General features: G+C 47.5%; 1 protein-coding gene across 3 annotated transcripts in view; it reads left to right on the top strand.

Moving 5' to 3' along the window:
• PTPRE (protein tyrosine phosphatase receptor type E) overlaps window positions 1–27,437 on the top strand; it is an 87,024-nt gene that overhangs the window by 15,519 nt on the left and 44,068 nt on the right. For 2 of the 3 annotated variants that reach the window (XM_084751090.1, XM_084751088.1), the window contains exon 1: window positions 2,159–2,247. The exons of the other annotated variant lie outside the window; for it this stretch is intronic. The gene's annotated coding sequence lies outside the window, so the exon portion shown is untranslated. Of the gene's footprint in view, window positions 1–2,158; window positions 2,248–27,437 lie in introns of those variants that run through there. 3 annotated transcript variants of the gene reach the window in all.

Genomic DNA, 27,437 nt, shown 5'->3' with positions numbered 1-27,437 from the left:
ACAGGTAGCTACAGTAAGCCCCACCTACACTTACTGGGCGCCAAAGGAATATAGTCCAATTATAAACCTAATCATTTCCAAACCTAATCCTTGCCTCATTTAACATTCTGTCCATGTTTATCTTAGCCACGCATGCACACACTAAAAGTTCTCTTAGCTCACCTTGAACCAAATGGCTTTGACCTCTATTTATAAAATGTGCCTTAGTGTGAATGAGGGAACTTTCTTTCAGGGTTCAGCAAGCCATCTGCCTCTGGCTTGTTTCTGTGTTAGATGTCAGCGTTGGGGTGAGTCTCATTTCTCTTGGAAAATTCATGTCGTGGACATCTTGTTGCCAGGGATCAGTGTGATTGACTTTTCATTTCAGAGTGATGCCAAGGCTCGAGTTATTCCCAGGGTGGACATGGAGTGGTGAATGATGTCTGATTATTTAGAGAGGAGTAGGTTTCTTGAAGGATGTGCTGTGTTGGGGAGCTTCTGTTGCCTGGCAACATGTAACTTTACCGGTGTGTCACCAAAAGCATTTTAAAGGACTAGAGACGCACACACTGAGACAGCTGTGCATTAAGAGGAGAACCTGGAAGCTGCCTAGTCAGAGCTGCCACTGCTTCCACTGTAGAAAGTAAATGCTAAAGAATGGATGTGGGTGGGGGCTGGGTGCAGGGCACACGCCAGTCACAGGCGTCAAAGAGCCAGGCTAACCCCAATTTTGCTTGCATCTTTCTAATTGTTGGGTTAAAGTCTATTAAAAATTCTCTGTCTCTCTGTCTCTCTCTCTCTGTATGTGTGTTTGTGTGTGTATGTATGTGTTTGTGTGTGTGTTTGTGTGTGTGTGTGTGTGTGTGTGTGTGTGTGTGTGTGTGTGTTTATACTGTGTACAGATGCCTGTGCAAAGACTTGTGTGGAAAGCAGCTGTGGACCGTGGGTGTCTTCCTTTGTTGTTCTCTGCTTTCCTGTTGTTGTTGGTTGTTGTTTTGTTTTTGTTTGTTTGTGGTTTGTGGTTTGGGTTTTGTTTTTTGTTTTTTGTTTTGTTTTGTTTTGTTTTGTTTGAGCTCAGCATTTCAGCTAGACTGGCTGATCAGGGAGGCCCAGGATCCACGTGTCTCCACCCTCCCAGTCAGCACTAGAGTTACAGGCCAGCACTACACCTGGTCTCTCTACGTGGGTACTGGGATTCAAACTCAGGATCTCCTGCTTGCACAGCAAGTAATTTACTCACTGAGCCATCTCGCCAGGCTTGTTAGATCCGCCACTTCCAAGTCTAAGGTCTGCTTCTGAGTATATCTCCCGACAGCTTCCTTCTGCTCTCTCTCTCTCTCTCTGCACCACTGTAATAGAGGATGGTTCAATAAACGCGTGGCTGTGCAGTCCATCACCTAAGTGCCCACTTCTGTTCTCAGCCTTGTTCCCTGTCAGAAGCTGAGCTCGTGAAAACACTTCTAATGAGGGGGAAGGAGGCAGGCTGTGCGGCCAGATGCAGGGCTGGCATGTCTAGACTGCTGTGAGTTACCGTAAGTGTCGCAACCCTCATTTCTTTTTGAGGTGGGTGTCGTAAGGAGTGGGTCCATTTATGATGGCAACCTGTGTCTGAGGTCCCCACAGCATTCTTTCCTGTGTGGAGCATGTTTTCTTTGTGTCGCTAAAACAACAAAACTTCTCAGCCTGCATTCATGCCATGGGGAGGGGACTCAGGGAGGGGATGTGAGGGACACAAAGCAAAAATTAAAGAAAGAAAGGAGAATGAAAGAAAGAAAAATCACACAACTAAAATGATTCAAACTGGATTATCTCACTTTCCATCAAACTTAGATTTAATGTTTTCCTTGTTGGAGCTCAGCTTCATAATTACTTGCTTTTCCCAAATAGCAGCCCCTAATATCCAAACCCCAGGGTATTCCTCCCTTTTTAATACCACCACCACCACCACCACCACCACCACCACCCCACCACCCCACCACCACCCCACCCCCGTTGGAGTGGAAGCTGGCTACTGCCTTGTCCGTCCTGATTGGCAGGAAGAGTAAAGGGAAGCTCTCAGGGGCCACTCTCAAGACAGCTTCCCCTGTCCTCTGTAGCTGCTGCTAGGCTAAGACATCAGAACTCTACTCCACAGCTGTATCCTTAGGCTAGACCCTCAGAGCATCAGCATCCTCGAGTTCAAGTCTGGTTTGGCCTTTGAGTGGTTCATCTCTCAGGAAGCCAGGACACTGAAGGCTGAGAAGTGCAATAACCTTCGTATTTCTTAAGGTGTAGTTCTCTGACAGACTAAGTTCTCTCTCTCTCTCTCTCTCTCTCTCTCTCTCTCTCTCTCTCTCTCTCTCTCTCTGTGTGTGTGTGTGTGTGTGTGTGTGTGTGTGTGTGTATGTGTGATGGTTAGTTTTGAATAACAACTTTCCCCAGCTTAAAATCACTCGAGAAGAGAGCCTCCATTGAGGGATTGCCTAGATTAAATTGGCCGGTGGGCATGTCTATGAGGATTGTCTTGATTCTTAACTGTCATAGGAAGACCCATCCCATTGTGGGTAGCACCATCCTCTAGGCTGGGTCTTAAACTGTGTAAGAGGAGGAAAAGCTATTTGAGCAAAAGAAACAAGGAGGCAGCATGGCTGTTTGTTCTCCTCGGATCTTCTCTGTGGATGTGATGGGCCTAGGGGCTTGAGTTTCTGCCTTCACCTGCCCTCAGTGATGGGACAGTGACCTGGAAGTGTAAGCCTAGTAAGCCTTTTCCTCCTCCAAGATGTGTTTGGTCAGGATGCTTTATTACAACAGCAGGAAGAAAACTAGATCTGAGTGTTTATGGCAGATCTTCCAACAAGAAAACATGTAGCTCCCCCTCCTTCTTCATTGCTTCTCCTGTTTAAAAAACTATTTCTCGTATTATCAAAGGTAGTATGAATGTTCTCCCTAACCATTTAAGGCAGGGACTAAGTTGATGCATTTTAAGATGTTACTTCCTTCTCTAAGCCCCACTGCATCCATAATATTTATGCCAGCATGCACACACGTGGTCCTCTGAGCTGCCCTTCAGCACTATGGGATGGAGCTAAGAGTCCATTTCATGATGTTGTACATGACGAGGTGTTTGTTTTCGGCAGAGCCTGTACCATGTGAAGCAAATGGCTTGATTTAAGTGTGTGGTGTGACTGCGATTGCGAACTGAACACACAGCAGCAATACTGCAGCAGTCACCATGGCAACCAGCAGAAATAATGGCCCCCTTCGGGAATAAAGGGGATCTCGGATCCCCCTCGCAATCAGCGGTGTCGGTGGTTTGCAGTAGAGGTGGTTTTCAGTGATTGTTTCAGACTTTCCTTATGGACAGAAAGCAAATGAATGGGCGAGAGAATTTTCAGAAACTAAATGGATTTGCAGACAGCTTATGTGGTGGTATCAGCCACGGAGGGAAGCAGGACAGCAGCTCTAGCAGCTAATGAGTAAGGGCCCAGGGCATCCCCTCCACAAGGCTGTCTCCTGGCTGTTAGAAGCCTGGTCCCTGTCCTTGCCACACAGAGTGACTCTGAACAACCCCCCTTGGCCTATGTGGCCATCAGAGACCTTGCACGCCTTCTTATTGGAGGCAGAAATACTAGTGAGCTAACGGAAACAGAGCACGTGAGTACACAATGCACCCCGACATGTGGAAAACACCCAGCGCTCAGTGCTTCAGATTCTTGGTTTAAAATGAAAGCAAGTGCCTTTCAAAGTATAAAATGCAGGCTACTGCAGCGAGAAGCTCTCCTGGAAGGATGCACTGCAGGCTGCAGGGGTGCCCCTGTTTTCCCCCTGTGAGCCCTGATGGTTTGTTAGAACTCTGTGCACATCTGGGGTGCTCCTGCACTACTGCCCTGAGATGCAGATGCACGGCTTCTTTATGAGGTTGCACGTCCCTAGGGATCTGATGAAATGGTAGAATCGGAAGTAAGGACCCTATCTGAAGAATGCTCCACTCCACCGCAGGGGAAGGAAGGCTCCCTCAGAAGAGGTGACTGAGGGAGCGTCAGGCTTCCAGATAACAGGATGGGAAGCAAAACCCGAGAGCTTGTTTTCCTTTTACTTTAGGATGTGCTGTGGAAGAGATAAATTTTTTTATATGAGAAGTTATCCCTCCAAGGTCATGTCACGCCTTGAAACAGAAGTGTTTTCTAAGCTAAGGGGAGTGGGAGCCGTTAGTCAACGGATGGATGGAGAGCTTCAGTTTTGGCAAGGTGCCTCGAGCCCAAGACACTGTCTATTATCCACTCAATCATCTGTTTAAAGGGTTATCCTGATTTAAATGTGCACGCATTACAATAAAATTTTAAAAATCTCTGGATCATATTCAAGGAGAACCACTAACCCATGTGCCTAGGAGACTCCTGGCCTCGTGTCTTCTTCACTTGGCATGGCAGTTCGGTGAGCTCGGCACGGCAAGCATCCTTTGAACGGGAACTGTGAGCACTGACTTTCATTTGCGAGCTGAGTCAAACCCCCAAGAGGAGCCCATGTCAGAGGCCCCTTGTCCTTTCTTAGTCCCTGTGGACTGTGAAACTATCTTGTTCTAGGAGTGAGGGCCTCTGGAGGTCCACTCCTCTCTAAGCTTGGTAGACAGAATTTTTCTAACCACCATTGGTGCTGTCCACTAGGCGGGCCCTGTATTTTTTTAGGTGGTATTTCCTCCTCCCCCTTCTCCTCTTCCTCCTCCTCCTTCTCCTCCTCCTCCTCCTTCTCCTCCTCCTCCTCCTCTTTTCTTTCTCCTCCTCCTCTTCCTCCTCTTCTCCTTCTCCTCCTCCCCCCTCCTCCTCCCACTCGTCCTGCTCCTTCTCCTTTATAAAGTATACTGCTTATGACTTAAGACTGTATCTTTTTGACTGAGTAGCATACGTTCTCATGGAAACTGTATTTGTAACATGTTCAGATTGTTTTAAAATTGCTAATGGTACTGCTGTGTGGGTAAGCACGGGCACTGGCTTACCTAAGAAGTGTCCCTGTTGTTGATGAGATCAGCCTTCCTGCTGAGAATAAATATCAGGTTTCATTTTACATGGTGGTTCCTTTAAATCAGCTTATTGGCGAGCCCCAGTCTTTAGCCTGCAAAGCAGAGAAAGCACTACAAGCTCTTGGCTCTCCACTCAAAGGCTTAGCTGCTCCCGTGGTGCGCTCTAAGAATTCGGCTAGAATTCATGGAGGTCGTTATCCAGAGTACAGAGCAGTGCTCTGAGGCTTCTTGTCTCCATAGGTGACAGTGTCCAAGGGTAGGAAGCTGCTGTCTGGGATTCTGCAACTTCCCGAGGAGCAGAGGATAAGTGGAGGGTCCCCGAACATGGGAGCCTCCACATGGCACATCTGTAGTGGGATCTGTAGTCCCCTTTAGTGTGTGCCTTCCTGCAGTGTATGTTTGCGAAGGCTGGGGAGGACAACATGATAAGACAGAACTTCTGTTACCTTCCTGTCAGCTTGGGATCTGTGGTAACTGCTCTGTATTAAGAAGAAGCCTCAGTGGCTTGATCACTTAGTGTGTTGAACAAAAGCTCACAGATAGGAAAACCTGAGCACTGGGAGAATGCTACAACTTTCTCTGCAAGATATTCTGTCCCAGGGTATAGGTGGGTGTGTCTGGGATGTTTCTCCTCTTTCAGATAGCCACTGAAATCCTTCTGCCCCCAGAATCACTTCTGCAGAGGCGTTTCAGCATTGCTGCCTGAACCTGGGATGCCTCCTCACCCTTGCTCTGCAGACAGGCTTCTCAGACTGGGGGCTGGAACACCTGCTCAGGGCTGGCCCTTGGGGAAGTGCCCTCACTATATAGACCATGTGTTCTACACCCCAATGCTCTGAACCTCCTGGGGGCACTGAAATATTCTGGGGTGTGGGGGGGGACAATAACCATGGGGGAGTTCTCAGATTAGGGAAGTTCCGCAGTGGTCTGTAGTGAGCTTGTGTAAACATTGCCAGGGTCCTGAGAGTCCTGGCTTTTCCTTCCTGTCCTTAAGCGCATGCTGTCCTTTTTGCAGAAGGGGCAATGGTGGTGTTCCCTCTCATCCTCTCTGTAGGCTGGAGGGCAGCCCTGCCCCAGCTGTTGGTACCCAGCAGGGCCTGGCTGCTGTAAACCCCCCAGCTGTGCTGAGGGAGGAACTCCAGTTCTTTGGCAGCCAGATGCTCACAGAATCCACAGTGGATGTGCCCTGGGTTGAAAGGGCCAAGCTGCCACTGTGTAATTTGTAGCTAAGCTTGCGATGTTCCCAAGTGCTCAGTTCATAAACCTCAGGGCCACGGGAGAGCTGGGAACAGCCATCCCCATCCAGGAGGAAATGGAGGAGGAAGCTTCCAGGAAGTCTGTGTCATAAAGGTGGACACTTTACTCAAAGGCTCCCTTAGGTAAGGCAGGGTTCTGCTGGGGAAAGCTGGTAGTGAGCACTACTTTCTAGTCCCAGAGGCCTCGGCAACTATGAGCAGGTGGGATTAGGGCACTGCCAAGAAAAGAACTGTGCGTGCAGAGAGGGCCGGTGCCCACACCTGCTCAGCACTTGCCCCTCTTTGGACACTCTGTGCAGCACGAGGGACATGCTCAAGCAGGTGAGTCGTAGGATGAAGATGGGCAGATAAATGGAGCTACAGCAGCTCTCTCTGCAGTCCCAGGGCACCCTGGGTCTCACATAGTATGGTCCATCTCTTTACATGTGTTGATGCACTTCCAACACACTCAGGTATGGAGAAGAAGAGTGACCTTCGGGTCAGAAGCCAGGTTCCTGTCCCAGCTTGTCGCTTTCTTGCTGAGAGGTAGAGGTAACTTGACCTCTGTAAGGTGCCCCATATCTCCCTGATGCCCCTTGCAGGGCACTCAGCAGGACGCTGCCTGTGAACAGGCCCACAGTGCCTGGCTAAGACAGTGGTAGGTGGTATCTGTCTGTAGTCTCCTAACGATACTGGGTACTAGTCACTTTTCATTTAAAGAAAATAACTTTTAGCTGGGCATGGTGGTGCTTGTCTTTAATCCCAGCACTCGGGAGGCAGATTGCTGTGAGTTTGAGGCCAGCCTGGTCGACAAAGCGCATCCAGGAAAGTCAAGGCTACACAGAGAAGCCTTGTCTCGAAAAACAAGCCAAAAAAAAAAAAAAAAAAAAAAAGGAAGAAAGAAAGAAAGAAAAAGAAAAGAACTTTAAGCTGGGGAGAAGGGGAAAAGTGCTTGCTGTGAAAGCACATGGGGGTTAGGGAGGAGGAGACAGGTTTGGTCCCAGGTGGCTCAGTGGACAGCCAGTCTAGCCGAGTCAGTGACTCCATGTTCTGTAAGATGGCCTGTATCCAAGAGTAAGATGGGAAACAATTGAGGAAGACATTCGATGATCTCTGGACCCCACACACATGAGCACACAAATGCGCATGCCCATGAACCTGAACATATGCATGCTTACATGAACACGTCATAACACCCACCACACACCCACTCCGTCACACACACATGCAATATGAACACTGAAAGTTCTGCAAGTACTCTGAGTCCATTTTTTTAAAAAAAAACTATACTCTGCTCCATCTATCCTGGAGTAGCGTGCGCTAAATAAAAGGAAAGGAAAGGCTAAGGGCTCAGGCTGTTCTTGCAGAGGACCAGGGTTGCAGAGGACCAGGGTTCTATTCTCAGCACCTATGTGGTGACTCATAAACATCTCTAACTCCAGTTCCAGGGGACCTGATGCCCTCTTCTGGCTTCTGTGGCCATTGTGCATGTGCATGTGCATGTGCGCACGCGCACACACACACACACACACACACACACACACACACACACACACACTCTCTCTCTCTCTCTCTCTCTCTCACTCACTCAAATGTTTTTTTCTAAGGGAAGAGAAAGCGACTCACCATATTAGCAGGCAGGTTTTAAAAATATCATTTACGTGTGTATGTGGGGGTGTGCACACATGAGTGCAGTTGCCTGAGGAGGCCGGAAAAGGCATTAGATCCCCTGGAGCAGGGGTTGTAGGTGGTTATGAACTACCCAGTGTGGGTCCTGGGAACCGCACCCAGATCCTCTACAAGAGCAGTATATACTCTTAACCACTGAGCCACTGCTCCAGCTATCTCAACAAGAAGTTTTAAAGGTTAGATTTTGAAGTGCTTGAAAATGAAAACACACCGTCTTCCACCCATTTGTGCCTCTTCACAGGCAGACAGAGGGCTCTGGAGCCCTGCCAGCATTTTAAAATTATAGCTAAAGAAATGATCCCAACTTAATTAGTATAGATGTTGCCGGGTAACTTCTAATAATGTGTGCAATTTGCGATACATGCTCACCATGTAATTTTAGCACAATGGGGCCCTCAGAACGTAGGATTCATATTTAATCAAGATTCAGGATTAATATAGACAAGAACAACATCTAGGTCCTAAGCCTTTGTAGGGATGGGAGGTCAGTTTCTGTGGGTGCTCAGAGTGAGATCCTAAAGGTACCACTGTTCCCAACAACCCAATCATATCCCACAGTGTTTGTCTGGTCCCTGGAAAGGAAGCAGTGTCACTCATTTACCTGGAAAGTGTCTCATTGTTTATATACCTCAAGTTTCCTATCTGAAATATGAAAGTGATCTAATAAAGATCATAATAATATATGATAATTACATAAAGTGTATGTGATTATATGTATATATATTCATAAATAATGTATAATAATAAGGAAAATAAGGCTCTAATATCTTACTGTTGTGGGAGTTGAGTAAATTGGTGGTGTCAGGAACTTAGAAAGTAGCACACAGCACTCAATAGACGTGGCTTGTTATCATAAATGTTAGTACCTGTGATATTTTTGCACCCTGAGCTAAAGAAGGTGTCCTTCATGACAAAACAAAGCATGTGATTATATTAGGCAGCTTTTCGTTGCTGTGAGGACAAAAGTCCAAGGCTTTATGAAGTAAAGAGGTTTATTTTGGCCTATAGTTCTGGAAATAAAATGTCTGAACATTGTGGTATGATTTGGCAATGTCTTCACCACCCCAGGCCCCAGACTGCATCGTGTCATGGGGGAGTGCTTACCTACTGCTTTCTGTGGGTTGCCCTTCCCTGTGTTCCTTCTGCTGTGACCAAATACCTGACGAGAGCAGGATTTGTTTTAGATCTTGGTTTGAGTGTACACTCCATCATGGCAGGGAAGGCAGAGAGGTATGGCAGGGTGGGGGGCCAGCTGTAAACCTGGTCTCCCTAGCAACCAACTCCTTCTTCTACAACTTGCTTTGATCACGATGTTCTGTCATAGCCACAGAAAGTAGCTGATACACTCCTAACTTGTCTCTCTTGAGGTAAAATTAGCCATGTTAAAATATATACGCTGTTTGCATGTGTTCATAGAAGCGCTTGTGTGCCCAGCTCCTCTGCCCAGTTCGAACATATCTGCATCAGTCCAAAAGGAAATTTCATGCCCTGGCAACCAACTTTCTCCAGCTAGGTTCCACCTGCATAAGGCTCCACAACCTCCCCGAACAGGACCAACAGCTGGGGACCAAGTGTTAAGCATGCAAGCCTGAGGGGACTTTTTGCATCCTACCCACAACACCCCTGTATCTGTGCAGCAGTTAGGATTGGGTTGTAAGCATTTCCTCATTCTCCGTTCTGATCACTAGCCAAACCCACCTCTAAACTCCACAGTTAACGTGTCCACACTTCTGATACCATTAGCTTATGGCTTTTGGGGTTTAAAGTCCTGCATGAGTTCTGGACACAAACCACGTACACACCATGGCAACATTGACGCCTGCACTGGCTTGGATGAGAATGCACCCCATAGGCCCCAGCATTGGTTCTCAGTTGTTGGCACTGTCTGGAGAGCTTTAGATGGTGCCACTGGAGGAAATACGTATCTAGGGGTGAGCTTTGAGATTATAATCCTCCCACTACACAGAGTTTGCTCTCTCTGCTCCGTGCTTGTGGTTGAGGATGTGAGCTCTCAGCTTCCTTTTCCGGATGACATTGCTGCTGCTCGCTTCCATGCCTCCCCACCACGAGAGACTCTAATCCCTCTGGAACCATAAGCCCAAATAAACTCTTCTGTCAATTGCCTTGGCCACAATGTTCTATCACAGCAACAGACAGTAACTGATACAATCCTGGAGGTGGCTTGTCTTTCTTGTGGTAAAACTAGCCATGCTGAAGTGTCTCTGCCATTTGCATTTGTTCATCCAGGGTGCTTGTGCATCCATCCCCGGTGCCCAGTTCCAACATATCTGCATCAGTACCAAAGGAAATCCCATCTCCAAGAAGCAGCCTTCCTCCCAGGCCTTGGGAACCACCAATCTGCCCTGTACACCTATCAATTTACACATTCTGGTTACTTTATGTCAGTGAACTCATACACTATGTGGCTTGGTGACAGTGTGTATCAAACCATTCTGTCCTGACTGGGGGCTATACCAGTGTCTTGTTCTGTTAGCCACTGGGCATTCAGCTTGTTTCTGTTTTAATGAATATCATAAGACATACAGCTATGAGTATTTATGGATTTGTGGACACATTTTATTTGAACACCTTTTTTTAATTCTTTGGGAGCACTTACATATTTAAGGATATATATACATATACATATATATATATATTTAAAATTTGCAAACCCACTAAGCAATCTCTTCAGCTCATGGTGCTCTTGCACCCACATTGGATGATTCAATATTTCCACATCTGGAGGTTCACAACCACCTTTAACTCCAACTCTAAGACAGCTGATAACTTCTTCTGGCCTCCAAGGAACCTGCACTCTCGTGTATATATTCACAAACAGATGCACAATCAACAATAAGATCATTTTTTTTGAAGTATGAAGGGAGGAGCCACCCTACCTGATGCTGCTGGGATGAGGCCTCCCAGCTGTCTTTGGCTTTCCTGGACTATGGATGCATTGCTCCATTTGCTGCCTCAGCCTCTACTTTATGTCTGCTCCTCTTACAAAGACAAGTCAGTGGCCTTTCCCGGCTCTTCATGGCTTTATTTTAACTGCTTATTACTACAGATACCCTACGTCCAAATAAGGCCATAGTGTGAGGTTCCAGGATGACATGAACCTGGGAGAATCCACTCTGTACTTTGCCTGTCCTCATTGTTGAAGATCTTAAGCATCCCCATCCTGTGGGGGATTCTAAGACCAGCTTCTGCCTCTACTCTACAGTCCCAGACAGAGGAAGGGTTGGGCAGGGGGGAACGGAGTCAGAGGCAAGGCTAAGTCTGAGCATTAAGAATTTTATGCTTAATCAACTTCTGGTCTCTCTTAGGTACTTAACTAGCTTAGAAAATCACTGTTTAATCGAAGACTATTTCCTCTAGTCTGATCTAAGTATGATCCAGGAGATGGATGGCCTTTAAAGATTCTTCAATTGACCGCTATAGTTTCCAATGGAAATAAAAGAATAAACAATATTTGGGCCATGTTAATGCAAGACTATATTTCAAATTTTATTAATTATTCTCTCTCTCTCTCTCTCTCTCTCTCTCTCTCTCTCTCTCTCTCTCTCTCTCTCTCTCTGTCTCTCTGTGTGTGTATGTGTGTGTGTGTGTGTGTGTGAATACTCAGGCACAGTCATACCACGACATGCATGTGGAGGTCAGAGGACAACTTTCAGGGGTCAATTGTCTCCTTTCACCCCAAGAAGGTCTTGGAGAACAAACTCAATTACAAACTCAATGACAGCCTTGACTGTAAGCACTTCTATGAAATGAACCATCTCCCCAGCTCCATAGCTCTATTTTTGTGGAGACCTTGAGGGCACACAGTTGGGCAATGTCAAAGGGTGGGGCTTGAGTCCTTTTTCTCATCTATCTCACTTAGAAGGGACTTGGGTTTAGGAGAGAGGTTTGGGGTAAGCAGATCTGCACAGCTGACAGCATGAAGACAGTTTACACAGGGACCAATGAGGGGCCCTTCCCAAGCCCCAGGACCGTGGATGTCTGGTGCTCACCAGACAAGAGTATTCCTGTTCTGCCCCCTCTCTGTTCCTCCTGGCCTCTCCACCTGCAAGGTATGATGCTGTGTTCAAAAAAGGCTTGAGTCACAGCTCCGCCCACCCTCCCTGCTCTCATAGGTTGCACCCTGATCTGCTGAGAACAGTGCTAGGCAGAGTGGAATAAATTCTGAGGAACACCGCAGCCTGGTTCTGCTTCTCTTATTACTCTTCTTCCTAGTGGGTTGTGACATTTCCTTCTACCGAGGTCTCTTCCCCTTTTAACAGAGCAAGGAGCTCTCTCTGAAAGGACATAATATTCTTGACTCTCTGTTGATAAATATTTGAGGCAATGGGGCTCTATGTTTATAGAAACGTTGGTTGTAGGGGAAGGAAAACTGAAGTTGGCCCTTGGGGTGGGGAGTAAAAGCTGTTTCATTCACTCACTGGACAAATATTTATTAAGTACCTATTTTAAGGATGAGGAGGCCTTTCCCAGGTAGAACAGGATAAATGAAGCTTTGCATGCGGATGTTTAGAGTCCCAGACCCACAAGATGCTAACACTGGCGTCTGCCAAAAGAAGCAAAGGATATTTTTTTTCTTGACTATTGGGGGAGTTGGTAAATATTTTTCAGTGAATTTTTTTGAATTTACAAAATGTTTATTCCATTTGTCCTAAAATGAGACATTTGCTTAGATGTGTCCCACACTCGTCCTAATAAAATCCTACCAAGTTCAGGAGCAAGAGCGTGCCCAAGCCTGACCAATGAACTTCAGCCGTGGACATGTGGGTGTCTGTAGTCTGGGCACTTGGCAGATTGCCCAAGTTTGAACTTGGGCTTTGTCACTTTACTAATTGAGTGTCAGTAGACTTGTTGCCCGACAGCTCTGTAGTATCCTGTTAAAAAGGCGCCCACTGTGGAAGCCTTGTATTGTCCCAGAGAGGCCAAGAAGATTGGACCCTAGTCTTGTTTGGGTTGGGACTAGATGCTCTCTGCTGGTTTTCCTGTACTGGGACTTCTTAGTGTCTAAGAGTCATAAGATCAGCTACAATGTAGTGCTTTCAGGGTCCTGTCTCCAAGCTCAGACAGAAGTGCCTGTTCTCCTGGTGTGGGAGGCTCTATGTCCTGTGTACTTTGGAGTTTGTGTCCTTGGAACTTTAAAAGCATAGTTTGTGCCCTCCTCTCACCTCAGATGCCTTGTTCAGCCAGCACCAGCATACACAAAAAGAAAGAGAGGTAAAAATGCATTACACTGTCTTTACCTTGGTCACCTGAAATGCATTTCAAAGCATTTATTTACATCCCGGAAAGCTCCATCATCAACAACAGGGGAGCTGCATGTCACTTTATTCCTGAGAGTTAGTGAACAAGTTCTAGAGTTGTGACTGCTGGGTATAGATGGCCTTGATTGGGTGAGCACCCTGTCAGGCCTCAGAACATTGTTGCAGAAGGCTCCCATGGGCCAGGCAGTGGCAAGGGCTTCCCCCACCTTTCCAGCTTCCCCAGAGACATGAGAGTTTATACTTTGCCCATTTTATATGCCCAGTGAGAGGCAAAGGGGGTCTGAGGCCACTCAGATGGGAGCCAGTGTCTTAACTTTTTGAGATCCCGGCATTTCCAATGAGCAAGCTGCAGAGACAGCAGCCATAGTTAGAAAGAGGCTGGAAAAAATGATCAACAGTTGGACACTTTAAACTTGATTTCCCAATTCCTTAATTTCCTAAACATTATTATTGAAATAGTAAGGGTTATCTATTAGAGGGTACATATAAAGGCAATAGAATTTCTCTCCCATTTCTGTGATGATTACCCATCCTGTGTGCCACATAGTCAGGGAACAAGTGGTTGATTGCCTCTCCAAAGCCTTGGTGAGAGAGGGATGGGCCATAACTGGCCACAGCCATAAACTAACAGTCCAAGGCAAACAGAAATGATCACTCTGTTCATAGACCATACCACAGTACTGAGGGGGATTCATTTATTTATTCACTCATTCCCTCATTCAGCAAGTCCTTCTTGGGCAGTCTCCCGGTGTGCAGTCCCCTGCAGGCTATGAACATGGCTTGGCTTTCCCAGCCCCTTCAGCCCCTGACATTTGCTCTGCACAACTGGCCTTACTCATTCCATCCTCAGTGTTCCCCTATACAGAGACCACAATCAGCATGATTTGCCCAAGCTTCTCTTGTACTTGGAAAATGATAAAGCCAAGGGGCTTGGAAACAGGGCTCCTGCCACGTGCCTGGCTCTGCAGAGAAGGCTTGGCTGCGAACCAACCCTTTTCCTTGGCTGAGAACTAATAAAGCTGCCCACTCTGTGCAGAACGAGCACCATCTACACAAGAGGCTATGCTGTTGACAACTTTTCTCCCAGTGGCTGTCCTTGTTGCTGTATTAAATAGCCAATAGCAGACCCATTAAGTAGATGACAGGTGAAAGCAGGTGTCCCCAGAGGCCTTGCTACGCCCCCTTTAGTGCCTCCTAAATATGTATATGTATGCACCATGAGTTAACGTTTCCAGAATAATTGATTTTAATGTGTATGGAAGAATCGATGCTGTGGGACGAAAGCCAATGTCCTGAATGCGCCACGCTATTTGATGGATAATTTCCTCCCAGCTCTTTTCAGCCAAGAGACTTCCACTGGACTGTTCAATTTCTTGACTTGGGGGAGGAATGAGGGATCCACTTATTGTAGAATTGAACTGAAAATGAAGAGATGGGGCGGTGAGGGTGCCTGCTACGGGGAATTAAGATGTGCACCCTAAAAGGCTAGTCCCTAATTAATCGCTTCCACAGTGTGTGAATGGAAGGAGGGGATGTCAGAATTCTGTCCCAGCATGGCTGCGATCGTTATTTGGGTAGCAATGGGACCAGACATCAGACTTATAAAGTGAATCTTTAGAAATGCTGGTCAGAGGGTGACCTTTGGGGACACACTGCATTAGTTAGGAAGGCTTGAGCTCTCTTATCCAGGCAGCAGCAGGCTGGTGTGGGTAGATGATTCCATGGCTTCCTCGTGGCTCCCTCTGCTGGTCATCTTTGGCATTTGACCTCTAGTTTCAAGTACACAAATGCAAAAAACAGCTCCAGAACTGCTTTCAAGTTCTGGTACTAACTAGGCTGAGCAGAGCCCGGAAAATGTTAGCCAATAATGCTTTATTCGTGTGAAATCCCCTCTTAGACACCCATCGGCACCTCTCCAGCACTCAGCACTTTGCTATGTGTGTCCGCCCCCCTTGGGCAGTGAGTGAGCACTTGGGCATGTGTCATCATGTTGGACCCCATGTTCAGGAGGTGCTCAGCTGTGTGTGTCCCAGATGAGGTGGAACAGAGGTGGCTCCAGGAAGTACGTGTGTAGTATGCTGTGGTCACCATCCTCTTGTTGACTGTAAACAGGGCCCATCTGGGTTCTCGATCATATCCTAAAGTTCACACAGGGTCTCAGATCACAGAGCCTCAGATTATGAGAGTCCCTGAGAGGCTTGCAGAGTGACAGGTATCGAGCCCAGGTAGTAAGCGCCTCACCCATCTGTCTCCTTGTTCTCAGTGCACTGCCAGGCTGATTTCAAGACACTAAAATGCTCAAAGCGGCTCTTGTATCAAACCTCTCTGGAGCTCAGTACCTCCACAAGCAATAACATAACTTCTGCCTGTCCTTGGCTTGTGAGATCTAGATCAGCCTTGCCCTGGGTTGAATAGTAACAGTATCCAGCATTGCTTTGACTCTGGCTAAGCAGCAAATTAAAAAAAAAAATCAAGAACATCGTTCTGTTTCCCAAGGCAGGACTGGTGAGGGCCCCTGGCCTTAGGAAGACTTTCACCAGGCAGCCATCTGTTAGCCACCTGACTGATGCTCTGCTCAGCTCAGGGGCCATGTAGGCATGCTTCCAACATGCCAGGCCCGGAAGAGCAGTTTTCCGTGCTCCCAGGAGTGCAGTGATGTCGAGGATGCAAACAGTCACCGTGGCTTCTCTAGTACCCAGTCTATTTAGGTGGCTGTGTGGGGGCAGGGCAGGAATACCTTGAATTCACTGAAGTCTTTGAGTGGAGAAGGTGCCCCACTCCATCCCAGTTAGAGTTGAAATGCTTAAAGGGAGTGTGTTTGTCTAGCCTTGCTAGTTAAACTAGACTCCATCCACGATATGGAAAATACCTCCTGAGCCAATGAACAAACAAATCTGGACAAATAAAAAATAATCCTTATTACTATCTGCTGGTCACACTAAAATCAGCTTTTCTTTAAAAATGTATGAGCTCCATGATGTTTCCCGGTGTGAAAGCAAGCCATTTTATGAAATTGGTGTTGCGTTTTCTATTAAAGAGGAGAGTATCTACTTATTAATATTCCCAAAGGGTAGCTTTTGGGTTCTCTGCTGTGCTGCTGTTATAATTTTCTATAATTATATGGTGCTGATTGTAGTTTGCCAACAGAGCGTCAATAAAATGAAACGTAACCCTGGAACTAACACACTCGCATCACCGCTCTCTTTCTCAAGAATGCTCTTGCTCAGAATGTGCAGCCTTACAATGATCAGGGGCCCAGGGAGACAAAAGGAAGTTCCTCCCCGAAATCCTGATCACAGAAGGAGCACAGAGCTATCCTACAGAACTCACTTTGTGCAAATAAGAAGGAGGGTTTCCGTCAGGAGTCCCGCTGTGATGATCTAGAAACAGGGAGAATCTTTGTTTTGTTTTGTGGGGAGTTGTTTGTTTGTTTTTGTTGTTATTTGCTTTTTTTATAGTGATGGAGATTAAACTTTTGGTCTTGCACATATTGGCCATATTACCCTGGGCGACACACCCCACCCATGAATCCTCTGAACAGCACTAGGAGCCAGGGGCAGAAGAGTTTAATAGAAGTCAGAATTAGGAGACAGAGCCATCTAAGAGGCAGGAAGCAGATCCCTCTAGACACTAAATCTGCTAGCGGTAAAGCTCCATCTGGGGTAAAGCTCTGAGGAGTTTCTACTTTTTCTCTGCCATCCAATCTAAGGAGTTTTGCTCTAGGAACCTGAACTGCAAAGGGGGTGGGGGTCTGGCTTTATCTTGTTCAACTTTGGACACAGTCCATTTAGTTGAATGACTGCATTTGAGTGAGTGAGTGAGTGAGTGTGTGAGTGAGTGAGTGTAAGTGAGTGAGTGAGTGAGTGTGTGAGTGAGTGAGTGTGTGAGTGAGTGAGTGTAAGTGAGTGAGTGAGTGAGTGTGTGAGTGAGTGAGTGTGTGAGTGAGTGAGTGAGTGACTGTGTGAGTGAGTGTGTGAGTGAGTGAGTGTGTGAGTGAGTGAGTGTGTGAGTGAGTGAGTGAGTGTATGAGTGAGTGAGTGAGTGACTGTGTGAGTGAGTGTGTGAGTGTGTGAGTGAGTGAGTGAGTGAGTGTGTGAGTGAGTGAGTGTGTGAGTGAGTGAGTGAGTGTGTGAGTGAGTGAGTGTGTGAGTGAGTGAGTGAGTGTGTGAATGAGTGAGTGAGTGAGTGTGTGAGTGAGTGAGTGAGTGTGTGAGTGTGTGAGGGAGTGAGTGTGTGAGTGTGTGAGTGAGTGAGTGAGTGTGTGAGTGTGTGAGTGAGTGTGTGAATGAGTGAGTGAGTGAGTGTGTGAGTGAGTGAGTGAGTGTGTGAGTGAGTGAGTGTGTGAGTGTGTGAGTGAGTGAGTGAGTGTGTGAGTGAGTGAGTGTGTGAGTGTGTGAGGGAGTGAGTGTGTGAGTGTGTGAGTGAGTGAGTGAGTGTGTGAATGAGTGAGTGAGTGAGTGTGTGAGTGAGTGAGTGAGTGTGTGAATGAGTGAGTGAGTGAGTGTGTGAGTGAGTGAGTGAGTGTGTGAGGGAGTGAGTGTGTGAGTGTGTGAGTGAGTGAGTGAGTGTGTGAGTGTGTGAGTGAGTGTGTGAATGAGTGAGTGAGTGAGTGTGTGAGTGAGTGAGTGAGTGTGTGAGGGAGTGAGTGTGTGAGTGTGTGAGTGAGTGAGTGAGTGTGTGAGTGAGTGAGTGTGTGAATGAGTGAGTGAGTGAGTGTGTGAGTGAGTGAGTGAGTGTGTGAGTGTGTGAGGGAGTGAGTGAGTGAGTGTGTGAGTGAGTGAGTGAGTGTGTGAGTGAGTGAGTGAGTGTGTGAATGAGTGAGTGAGTGAGTGTGTGAGTGAGTGAGTGTGTGAGTGTGTGAGGGAGTGAGTGTGTGAGTGTGTGAGTGAGTGTGTGAGTCTGTGAGTGAGTGAGTGAGTGTGTGAGTGAGTAAGTGAGTGAGTGAGTGAGTGAGTGCATGAACGCATGGATGCGTGTGAATGAAGCTACCACAAACTGACTTGGATTGAACGACAATGTGACCCTGCTGCTTCCATATGTGTCTTGAGCCAAACAGGTTCTGGTCTCTCTGGGTAGTGGCCATGGCAGTAAGAAGACTGTGAGGAGGAGCACGCTGTCCCTCTAAGCATTGTGTACCAGGCAAGCAAGTGGTAAACTGGTAGTGGTTTGGTACTAGAAAGAGAGTGCCCTGGCTGCGTGTGGAGGCTGCAGGAAGGCATGGGCCAGACAGGAAGGGAAGAGTCAGGAGGAATTTTGATGGCAGAGCACGTGCAAGGGAATGTCCCACACACAGACCCAAAGCTAGAATGCAGAAGGCAGGAGGCTCCTGAGGCAGGGGCCCCAGTGAAGATGCTGGAAAGGCAAAATGGGGGGAACCACCCACGCCCACACTGGCCTCTCCCAGGATCCTCTCTGAGCTCAACCACTGGGCATGAGGAGATGGCTACACACTTGATTTTTAGAGTAGGTTTAACCCATTCCTTCCTGGTTCTCAGATGTGCTGTTTCTTCTTTCTTTCTTTCTTTCTTTCTTTCTTCCTTCCTTCCTTTCTTTCTTTCAATGAACCACAAATGCCTGGGTTCCAGCTTTCTGTAGACGAGTGTATTTCTGCACTTGATGGTGACATCGAGGTGGAGGCACTGTAAGAGGTTCTTACTCAGGTTTCGAAGATTTTACATTAATTTGGAATATTTAAAAGCATGTCCATCCACATAAAGTCTAGCGACCTAGCCTTCTTTGAGGAGCTCTGGTGTGGCCTGCTTCACTGGGCACACCCAGTGATATAGCTTCACCCCTATTTCTTGCCCTCTCACCCCCATCTGCCTCTTCACTTACAGCCTATGGTGCTGCTCCACAGGTAGACATGATCTCCAAAGGCAGAAGGCACAGGGTGCTCCCCGGCACCTTCGCTGGAACTCCCACAGGATACGGGGAGAGGGAATTAGGGAGAAGGAAGGCCTAATTTTTATTTCCTGACACCGAGCAGCAATCCTTTTATAATTTCAAGTGAGATGCCTCATTTTTCAGGCCCTCGCCATGCCAAGTTGTGGGAGAATTTTAATTCAGCTTTGTTCTTCCATAATTTGCTGCGGACACACACGTTTTAATCTTCTTTTATTAAAAATAAATCCAGCCTCCTCACTTGGGTCTCCTGTGTATATATCTAATTAGGGCAGATGCATGGCCTGGTCCAACGGGGGTGTGTCAGTGTCCCTCAAGAAAGAACTGACTTCAAAGAGCTGCCCCTGCCACGTGAGCAACGTTAATTGAGGCAAACAACATGCATGAATTATTTATAACTGCTCCGCTGGTTATTTGGTGACAAAATCTGATTCCAAATTGCAGCTAAGAAACCCAATGTCCCCGCATTATAACTCAGAGGAGTGTTTTGGACCCTCTCTGGCACATCTAGCCATTCCAGCACTGAACGTGGTGCCTGAGATGTCATGAGGAATGAACCTGCCCGGGCTCTGGAGCAGCTAGCTAATCTGTGCAACCTCTTTTTAGCACAGCCTCGGTGCTCCTGGGGAAGGGTATAGGGTACTGAGGGCTGCAATCTCACCTTGCCACACCTGCCCTATTTCAGGGAAGAAGAAACCAGGTCTTTTTCTACTGCTGAGATGATCGCATAGCCTGAGTAGGATATGGTTGGTGGTTAATGCATCTTCAGGCATGAGTTTACCTTACATTTACTTGGATGAGCATCACTGCCTATGTACTGAGCCCTTTTTCTTATTTTCTTTTTTTTAAATTAAATGTATTTATTCATTCTATACCCTGAGAGAAGCCCCCCCTCCCCCCTCCCCACTGAGTCCCACTGCTCCACACTCTTCCCCCTTTCCCTCCTCAGAAAAAGGGGAACACACAACTCCCACCCCCAGCCCCTTACAAACTGACCCTGGCACTTCAAGTCGTGTCGGTGCTAAGTGCATCCTCTTCCACTGAGGCTAGGCAAGACAGCCCAGTTAGGGAAAAGTGGTCCAAATCAGGCAACAGAGTCCACATCAGAGACAATTCTGCTCCATTTGCTAGGAGGCCCACATGAAGACCAAGCTACCTATCAGTTACATATGTGTCTGAGGCCTAGGTCCAGTCCATGCGTGCTCTTTGGTTGGTGCTCCAGTCTCTGTCAGCCCCTATGAGCCTAGGTTAGCTGACCCTGTTGGTGTCCTTGAGGAGCTCCTGTCCTCTGCAAGACCTTCTATCCTTCCCCCGACTCTTCCACAAGACTCCCCAAGCTCCGCCTAATGTTTGACTGTTGGTCTCAGCATCTGTTTCCACCCGCTGAGCCCTTTCTTAACAAAAAAGGGCTAGGCAACACGTGGTACTCTCCACTAAAGGTTTAGTGCAACAAACCATCGAGGCAAAATAGAATCACGGTAATAAATTCATACCAATAACATTGGGATAGCATCCTTTCGGCCTGTCCCCTTGCCTCCCTCAAGGCACACTGAGAGAGCTGTCTCCCTACCTCAGAACTAGGGTTCCACAGTGCTGCGCTATGGGTGAAAATGCATCATAGTGTAGAAGCTACACGTTGGAAGCTGCTGACGGGGAGGGACCCAGACAATGGCTTCTTTGGTTTCTTTGTGTTTGTGACAGGGTTTCTTGTAACTCAGACCGGCTTGGAGCTCTGAATGTGCTATGTAACCAAGGATGCCTTTGAGATTCTGATCCTCCTGCCTCCACCTCTGGAGTGCCACAGGTGTGCACACGGCCTCACTGGTTTTATGTCTCATGCTGGACTTTGCAACCAGGGTCTCGAGAATGCTGCCGGCATTCACTGTATTCTGAAAGCATCCCCCACCCCTTTTAAAGGTGAAATTACACAGTGAGGGTTTAAAAAATGCACAGACCTCAAACCTACGGTTTGATGGATTTTGACAAAGGCATGTCTCCCCTGTCACCCGAACCCCCAAGAAGTGACACTGACTGTTCCTCTTGGAACTTTGATGGGTTGCTAATGTCACTGATCTAGGGAATGATGTTCATCCCTTCCCCTCTGGAATATAACCCCTTCATATGCTTTCTAGAGCTTTCTACTGCCCATGGCTGTGGAGGGCATAAGCTAACCCATTGAGTCCTAGATGTTGGCACAGACCTAAATTCTCCAGCCTGTTTCTTCTTGGCCTCAGTTGGGTGGGAATCACCATGCTGCCTCCTGGTGGCATTGGGCTACCTCTGTGTGCTTTCTTCCCCTAGAACCTTGCGGCAGGCAAGGAAGATCAATGGTGTCTGTGCTGCAGCTTCTAGCTGTAAGTCAAATCCTTGTCATCTCTGCCTCTTGAATCTCTCGTCTTGAGGCTCCGTTCATGCAGCTACTTCTGGAAACTGAACAGGGTTAGTCGGGACCTGTGCTGATGACAACTGTTCCCTGGGACAGTGGGTCTGAGAGATGACCTAGGCAGGAGGTAGAGGTGGTGAGATATGCCATCATAATGAGAGGTCCTTGCTGTCTTCTAGGAAGGCCTAGAGCTGCCCCCATAGTGATAGGAAAGGGAGTGATTGAGAGAGAAAGGAGAAATGGTAAAGGAAAGAAAGGAAGAAAGGAAGGGGCAGGAAAGATGCTCAGTGATTTCGGGATCTTACTCTTGCTCTTGCAGAGGACCTGAGCTTGTTTCCTAGCACTCATGCTGGGCGGCTCACAGCCTCCTTTTAGCCCAGCTCCAGGGGAACCAGGTACCCTCTTCTGGCCTCCTCACACATATTTAGCCACTGAGCTTTGGTAGAGTCAGGCGCCGAGGTGATTGGCACATTTGCTGAGGCAATTATCCCGAGACTGCAGAAGCTGATTTTGGCATAGAGAACATGAGTCTATCAGAATGCTTGCAAGTCTCCCCTGGAAGCAGTAATGGAAGTGTTGGTTTATTTATGGGTCTTGATCGAAGGCCATCACTAGCTGATTTATAGTCCAGATAAAGTCAAATAAAAGTCATGATGGAGAGGAAGTGATCTTTCCCTGAATCTCCCATTGAAAGTGTCTGTGCAAATCCCTGGATGGCTCCCAAAACACTGCCTGCATTGCACAGTTGTCTCTTTCCAAGACCTCAGGTACAGCTGGCATCTGTATCCCTGATGGGTACTCCATGAACAGGATGCAGGGTGAAATCATAGGAGAAATGGAGCTGGGACAGGGCTAATGAAAATGGGGGAGCTGCCTCCCACACTTTCTTGTCCCTAAAAGCAGAATCTTGTAGCCCCACTTGGGAGCTATGTTCTTGGGGCTCTGATATAATGCAGGTTCACAGAAGGAGATGTCTGACATGCAAACGCCAGGGGCCCTGAAGGAACAGCCCATATCCGTCTTGCCCCCCCAAACACCCCGGCTCCTAGGCTATAGGTACCTACTTTTCCATCTCCTGATAGAACCCCTACAATTTTCCTGGGTACCGTTGGGAGTCAGCTTTTCTTTCTCCTCCCTTCTTTCTCTCTCCTCTCCTTTTACAAAACCACGAGGTGGCTCTGATTCACAGAAATGCACATTCAAGTACAGAAAGGCGCTGACAGGGAGCCCAGGGAGTGGGAGGCAGATGGACAGCTGTCACCACTGATCAAGTGAGGGTAATCTGCATAGAGTAGAGGGCTGATGTGGATGGAGATCAGCGCATCCATAGTGGCTGGGGAGGGGCCCAGAAGGCAAGTGGGATGCTGATGAGGTGACAGTGAGGTAGCTGTTCAGGAGAGCTGAGTGAACAAGGGACTGGGGAAACAAGAGTAGGTTGTAGCCAAGACCCCCATCAATATAAAGCCACGTGTCATGTTGGAGTAACATCACAAGCGATAACATTGGACATTGTTATTAATATGAGTACACAATAGTGGTGAGAGTAAAAATAGTTGTACTTTAAACATGACACACACAGCCCCAAACATTCATGACATTCTGGGACTAGCCCATGGGCTATGGGAAATGGTTTGGTCACAAGGGCTCTGACCTCATTGGTTGATTAATCAATCCGCTGATGGGTTCAAAATCTGATGGTGTTTAAGGTGACACGCTCTATAAGTTGTTTTCCTCGGGTGTTTTGTCACAGCCCCGGAAAGCTGACTAACAGAGAGTAATTAGGGCTCCTTTCCCAGTGAGTAAACACCATCATTCAGATTTCCTTTATATGAATCGACAATGCCTCCCATCAGAGCCATGAATTTTTCTGAACAAGAAAGGAACAGAGACTGGGAAAGTGCTTAGGGAAGAAGGGTCTTACTCACTTTCACTCATTTCTAAATCTGTGAATATTAAACTTATTTTTCTATGTTTTTTCTTAATCATCAATATTCACTCACTAGTAAAAATTTGGGTTAAGCAAGATAAAATATGATTCCAACAAATTACTTAGTTCTATTCACTCGTAACTTTTATTTGTTTGTTTTGTCTAGACAGGGTTTCTTTGTGTAGCCTTGGCTGCCCTGGAACTCTGTAGATCAGGCTTGGTCTCAAACTCACAGAGATCCACCTGCCTCTGCCTCTGCCTCCCGAGGGCAGGGATTAAAGGTGTGAGGCACCACCCCCCAGCTTACATGTAACTTTTAATGAATGAAGAATTGACTGTGACCCTCATTCACTGTCTTGTGTGATTCCTCATTCACTCTTCTATGTGGCCCATGCATTAGTCTTATGCACTCTTCTTGCAGTTGCCTGCTGTAGGTTTTCAGGGTCTTCCTCGTTTCTCCGGTTGGAACATTGAGGGGTTTTTTTTTTCTAGCTGGGAGAGTAAAACTTATCCCTAAGAGGCTGGCTGCACGTACCTCATTTGTCCCCATTGATGGAAATGCTGCTAGCTTCCTGTTCTCTAACCCAGTGCCTTCTCAAACTTGACCAGACACTTGCTGCTTGTTGATTAAATGAATCCAAGTATGGTTTTCTGGTCTGTGAGAACGTGCTTACAGAACTGGGGGGGGGGGGGGAACAGGGGAGGGGGTTCCTGTGATTTCCGTGATCTGGTCTTGTTGCCTGGATGAAAGATACTGAATTCCTACAGAAGAGGCTCTTCACTTCTTACTCATCTTCAAGAGGGCTGGGTGAATAATTGAAATTATGCAAATTAGCATGCACCACATGGGGAATTGAAATCATTCCCTAACAGGCCTGCTGACGGCTCACAGACTCAGGGTTCCTTCCCTGTAAGCTGTGTCAAGCATCGTTTTTTCTTCCTCCCTCCTTCTCTCTCCTCCTCTTTCTCTCTAGTTCTGTCTCCCTCCTTCCTTCCCTCCTTCCCTCCCTCTTTCCATCTTTTCTTCCTCATCTTCTTTCCTCCTTCCAAGTGGCTGATACCTGATTGTTACCCCTCCGTGTACATCTTCACATGCCCAGGATGACACCTGCCTCCAGCAGGTCAGCTCTTACCTGTCTAGATAGCCAGTTCCCTACCCTGACCCTGGAGGATCTCTCTCTGGTGACTTTACAGCCAGGGCTGGGACACCCATCACCACATCTCTCCTCTCCCCCGCCCCCCACCCCCCGCCTGCTCTTTTTGCTTTTGCTTTTTTTCTTAACGTGAGGACCCTTTGCCACCTCCTTTTAAAGGTGTTTCCATGTTTGCATTTACACATTCAATTAACTTTGCTGGAAAGCAGTTACGTTCCACCCTTCACCCACTGAGCAGAGGACTCCCCGTGAGCATCTTTGCTTTCTTTTTTTTTTTTAATAAGCAAAGCCATCTTCAAAGAAGCAAGGTCATTGAATACACCTGAAACATGCTGTGTCTGCAAATTTTAATGAATATATATATATATATTTGTTTAAATCTTTCATCCCTTTAAGTATATTCACACTAAAGTTAGGAAAGGTCTGAGTTTCGTTTCTTTTGCCATGGAAAAATACTGTTTTATCTGAGTTTTTGCTTTTTCCTGGAGCATTAAAAAAATAATTCTCTTGCCAAGTGAAGTCACCCTGTCTTGATTTTTATAGAAAAGGGCTATTAGAAACAAATACTTGGGGCTGAAGAGAAGTCCCCGCGGTTAAGAACACACGTTTCTTTTGCAGAGGACGTATGTTTGGTTCCCAGCACCCACATGGGGTTGAAGGGAAGGGATCACAGTAGGTTGCACCTCCAGTTCCAAGGGATCTGACACCCTCTTATGGCTTCCCAGGTCACTGTCGTCATGCCTTACACAGACAGCCAAGCCCTGGGAGCTTCCGTTGGTGTCTGGATAAGGTGTGGTTAAGGCAAGGAGGGCCAAGCCCGGGGCCTCTACTTGTGTTACCAGCCATTATTTCATAGTGCTAGTACCTTCCGTCCCAGATCTGGACTTCCTACATTGATCTGCAGCCCATGGATGTAGCGTGCCCAGCCTTAGCTGACTAATGCCCATGGGTGTATGTCATCTGTGCTGCAGCTGAGAGTGAAACACCTGTCCATTGTCTCTCAAGTGTTTTTAGTCCTCCTGAAAAAACCCACTTCTGCTGTGTGTGTGTGTGTGTGTGTGTGTGTGTGTGTGTGTGTGTGTAGGGGAGGTGTGTGTGACATAGATCAAGTTTAGCCTGTCCCCAGAGCGCTCTCTGTCCTGCCTAAGCAAGACCCAAGGGTAAGATGTGTGCCAAAGCGAAGGACCGGGGAATAGGACAGTGGTCCTGGGAAAAAGTTCCTAGAACATTCCGTATCTGCATTCATGTTCCCTTGGTGTGGAGATGGTTCCCTCCTCCCCTCCGAGCCAGGAACCTGAGAAGAAAATAGTGATCTATAACTTTGTCATGTATAAACCTATCACTCTCCTGGTATGTAGATTTCCAACTTCCACTGTTGGGCCGTGGGCTGTTGGTAGACAGGAAGTCTGAGGAAGCACGTCCATCACCGGCTAGCGCGATGTTCCACAGCTCTCTCAGTTCAGCCCCGGACTTCCCACCCTTGCTCTTTGGGTCTTCCTAGGAAGCCGAGCTCCTGTGGCCTAAAACAATGATTTCCCTGACTGTATTTCATGCCCAGCTTCCTTCAGGCTTCTGTGCCATCCCACCTGCTGACAGGTCTGGTTGTATGCTTCATTACTGGGGAACTGTGACTGACAGCCTCGGTATGTGGTCACTGCCTTCACTCTTTAGCTGGCCCGCTACAGCTTCTAATGGGGCTGCTAGGACTGCGCTTGAGCTGCCTTTCCAGCCCACAGGACCTTCCCTGCCCACAGACAGGCCTTGGCTCAGCTTTGCAAGCCCAGGTCCTAGCAGGCTCCTTGAACCTTGTCATGGGAAGTACTGGAAAAGTATTGAATGGAGTAAGGATAGACTTATAATCAAATTGATAGACAGGTGGGTTTTAAGTAGAGTTAAAATAAAGTGTGCTTTTCTGGGAATAGACTGCTTTGTTCGCCCCAGCTCTGCAAGCTGCACACGCTACCCGGGCCTCCTGTGCTCTGCACTTGGCAGGCACACAGCAAACACTACTCAGCTACAATCCTTAGAGTTCGGCGTAGATTTCATTCCTCGTTCGCACATTATCCCTGCACAGATCCGTGTCTGTGCTTACTAAGTAGCCTGCGCAAGTTTTTGAGAGCAGATAGCCAGGGAGCCTCCGACAGGTTGTCACTAGCCTTAGAATACAAGTGGGACAGTAAAGAGACGCCAGATGGCTGGACAGGTTTTGATGTCTGCACAGTTTCTCTCCCTCTACTGGTCCCATCAAGAAGTTCAGCTCTGGGAACTTGCAGACAGCCATCCCCTCACAGCAGGGGGCGGGAGAGGGAAATTGAGCTACCTTTCTCCTCAGGGGTGCTGATCTAGCCTCCTCTTAGATCACTGAGTACTTGGTGAGGAAGGTTATTAATGCTTGGGATGAAGCACAATGTTTCACCCAGGAATTCTACATCTTTGGAGCTGGATGAAGCCAATTAATGATTCCCAGTCAATTACCCTGCGGATTCCTCTGGTGTATGGAAAGTACCACGGCAGTGTTCAGTAACAGATTGCAAAGAGAAAAGGCAGTGTGTGGCAATGTGTGTGGAGCTGCCTGAAGTCTGACTTCGCTCAGTCTCTCACGCACCAGGAGCCACGGCTTCTCAAGCCTTGAGGGGGTTCCTGTATACACGACACCCATGGATGTGGCAGCCTAGAGCAGGTGCACACTCAAGCACAGAGCTATTTGTGTCTGTGGCTCATTTTACAGATCTACACTGTGCATTTGGAAACTAGGAAGAGGATATGCCACGCATGCTGGTAGCCTCTAATTTCTGTGAGGTCAATGTTGTAATGCATCTTGATGGTGCTGCCTACTGAGAAGCACTGGGCTTGCTCCTTCCATGTCTTCGTTAATTACAGACATCAGTGCTCCC

The sequence above is a fragment of the Acomys minous genome (genome assembly GCF_964271855.1).
Source record: "Acomys minous genome assembly, chromosome: 2".
NCBI classification, from domain to species: domain Eukaryota; kingdom Metazoa; phylum Chordata; class Mammalia; order Rodentia; family Muridae; genus Acomys; species Acomys minous.
Note: the sequence above shows the minus strand (reverse complement) of the source record. Positions and strands in the feature narration are given on the sequence as shown.